Consider the following 3,430-nt stretch of genomic DNA (forward strand, 5'->3'; position numbering starts at 1 on the left):
TCAGGCATTATAGGCAGAAAGCCGAACTCTCTGCCCCGCCCACTCCTGCAAGTCAGGGCAGGCTCGTGGTACTTCGCCAGGTGCGACTAGAGGGCAGGCGGATACCACTAGTTCATGGGAAGAAACACCATCTTTTTGTTTACCCTACAAAGAGTTTCTGTTCTAAAATTGAGGAGTAAGTGTTCATCGATATTTCTGGTAGCGGCTACACTGTTCTAGATGCAAAGTCCCACGAAAGCTTCTCTGGGACTGGACCTCTCCCGCTGGGTGTGAAGTCCCACGCACTTTTGCAGTAGTGAGGGAGGTAGGGTGTGAGGCTGTAAGCCAGCAATGTTGCAGATTTCCCTATAAACAAACGGGGGAGAAGTTCACTCATTCCTCTCCAGAGAGGCCTGGTACTTTCGTTCTAAAGCTCTGGTTTCCTCGGGGAACAGAATTGCTAAAGCGCAATAGGTGCGTTGTCTTTAGTCTTCCCGGTTCCCTCTGAGGGCCGGAAGGGGTTAAATATTAGGCTCCAGGATCTTGGGAGAAGGTAAGGCGGGGAGGTCTGAGGTGAGGGGCTGCGGACCCGGTGCTAGAGAGGTGTCCCTAGAAGGGCTCGTTTCCCTACCGCTTGAGTGGCTTTATTGGGAAGGGTGAATGGAAGTTTCTTGGACCTGAGCGAAGAGGGTAAGGGCTTAGTTGGCCAAAACAGACTCCAGGACCGTGGGGGTGAAATTTCCAGTATCCCAAGTTAGAGTCCATAGCTGAGTTTGTCTGCTGCTCACTGAAGTCTTGAGCACCTCCTTCCCTAGAAATCCGCATCCCCACACCACCGAGGAGTGACATTTGTGTGTATGGAAACTAATTTTAAAAGATCTCGCGGTGTAAGACAGGTCTGATCATTTTGGTAGGTTTTCTCATATCCTGTTCCTTCCCTCCTGTTCGGTAAAAGATTTTTGTAATCGTCCAAGAGATGAGAAGAAAGTCTCTTTATTAAATTAGAGACTGGTCTGGTTATGGTTGGCTGGTGGAGAAGGGATTCTGACACGTGGGAGGCGGTTCTGTTGCAACTTGTTCCAGAGGGGTTTTATTCCCCCTTCCCCTTTCCCTGTAAAACAAATAGGTAAACAAAAAGCAAGAATCCTAACAACGGCAACTAATACTGGAAAACTTTCAGCGTGAGACGCTTTCTTCCGGGCTTGTTTTCAAAAATAATCTAATATAGCACAACTGGTTTCTTTTGAAATCCTATCATTTCATTATATTAAGAAGAAATAACCAAATTTAAGGCATATTTCCTTCTTTTAATGGGCTCGAGAAGTCGTTAGATATTGCTAGATGAGAATGTTGTTAAGAGGTTTGTAAATCATAGCTTAATTATTAACATATACTCGAGTTTTTTTCTTGAGCGTTTTTAGACTTCAAATTATTCAGGACAGGAGGTTTTGTAATTCTAAACAGGTTTGGGAACTTCTAGAGCCAGGTGATCGTAATGTGTCATTTCCTGACAGCATGATACCTTTATTCTAAGTGAACTTATTGGAGAAATAACATTCAGTCTTTAAGCCAAAAGGAGAGAGAAAAAATCTAAATGTAGCTATGTGAGTGCCCAAGAAAAGCTTCAGTAGGACGTGTCTTTATAAAGCACCTATTGAAGAAAGTGTATTTGTTTCTCTTTTTGAATTAATGGAAAAGAGGAGAAAAAAAATAATGGGTTAGACAGAAACAGTTTCTCTGTGAGGGTAGCCTGAGGGATGCACTTTAAATGTTTATATTCAGGCCCTCACAGAATCCCAGTCCCTTCTTAGCATCAAACAGACTCAGTGGGCTGGGGTAAGGGATTCTGATCCTTGTAAAGAATATTGATTTAACTACACAGTTTCTTTTTTAAAATTTTATTTTTATTTTTTATTTTTAGGTGGATACAATATCTTTATTTTATTTGTTTTTGTGTGGTGCTGAGGATTGAACCCAGTGCCTCGAACCCAGTGCCTCGAACCCAGTGCCTCGAACCCAGTGCCTCATACATGCGAGGCCAGTACTCTGCCATTTGAGCCACGACCCCAGCCCCCACAGTTTCATTTTTTTAAGAGGCTGTTCTCCCCACATTTGAAGTACTTTCTTGAAAGTATGGAGCTCAGATTTACTTAGGTAACCCTGAATAAGTATTTACCAGTCCTGATGTCTGAAATTTTTCAATCATGTGTCCAGACAAGCCTGTCTTCTCGTCTTCTTCCTGAAAACTCACATATTCATGAGTTAGAACCTATGCAGAAGCAATCTGTTTTTTGTAATGTGGCTGCTGAACTGCTTTTTATAGTGAAGAGATCTTCAGAATTATATAACTGTTTCCCTTGTTATTTTATGTTAAGAATCAACTTCTCTTGATTAGTAGCCACAAACATTTAGAGACTTGTAAATAAGTAGTGAGTTTTGAAGGGTTGTAAAGCACACTAATTATAAGTCTTGTATCTCCATAGTATGTTGTTGGTAAGTACTTCATTCTCCTACATATTTTTATCAAGTTTATTTGAACTACAAAATTATACAAATCAAAAGGTACTGTGGTCTTATCTAAATGACCGTAGTTATACCATTCCACATTGCCATAAATTCATTATATCATAAAATATCATTAGTTCATGGGCTGGGAATATAGCACATTGATAGAGCACTTGCATGGTATGTGCAAAGCCCTGCGTATGTGGATTGAATCCAGGGGTGCTTTACTACTGAGCTGCAATCTAGGTTCTTTTTATTATTATTTTGAGACAGTCTTGCTAAATTGCTGAGGCTGGCTTCAAACTTGGGATCTTCCTACCTCAGCCTCCCAAATCCCTGAGAGTACAGGTGTGTGTGACCATGCCCTGCTAACTAGTTCATCATTTTAAAAGTGATATAGACTGATTCACTAATCATATTTATTTTTACCAAACATACAGTGATTAGGTAATTTTGCATTTTTGGTACCCCTTGGAGGTTTTACTTATGGATGAAAGGAGGAATTTTTTTCATTTTGCTGACCACTAGTTGACATTTAGCTGTTATAGCATCAAAATAAAGTTGATGTTTTTGGACATCCTGATCAATTTGTCTTAATACTTGATTGCCAAACTATCATTAAGGGTAGCCAAATATATATAATGTAGACTGATCTGAATTTTTTCCTAGCAAACTCATTTTTAATTTAAAAGTTTAATGAATTAGCTACTTTGTTCTCAAATAGTACTGAGTGGTACATGCCTGTAATCCCAGCGACTCAGGAAGCTGAGGCAAGAGGATCTAAAGTCAGAGGCTAGCCTTGGTAACTTGGTGATACCTTGTCTCAAAAAGAGTGGTGGTGGTGGGGCATGTAGCTCAGTGGTAGAGTGCTTGCCTAGCATGCACCAGGACCTGAGTTCAATCCCCAGAAGCATTAAAAAAAAAAAAAAAAAAAAAAGAATATTTT

The 3,430-nt window shown here is 40.5% G+C and overlaps 1 protein-coding gene across 10 annotated transcripts in view; it reads left to right on the top strand.

Annotated features, from left to right (window-relative positions):
- Positions 1 to 88: 88 nt before the first annotated feature.
- Pus10 (pseudouridine synthase 10) overlaps positions 89 to 3,430 on the top strand; it is an 88,349-nt gene continuing 85,007 nt past the window's right edge. For 2 of the 10 annotated variants that reach the window (XM_048804276.1, XM_048804277.1), the window contains exon 1: positions 228 to 453. The gene's annotated coding sequence lies outside the window, so the exon portion shown is untranslated. The other 8 variants (XM_048804275.1, XM_048804279.1, XM_048804278.1 and 5 more) reach the window with 8 other exon arrangements.

The sequence above is a fragment of the Marmota marmota genome, unplaced genomic scaffold, assembly GCF_001458135.2.
Source record: "Marmota marmota marmota unplaced genomic scaffold, marMar, whole genome shotgun sequence".
NCBI lineage: Eukaryota > Metazoa > Chordata > Mammalia > Rodentia > Sciuridae > Marmota > Marmota marmota.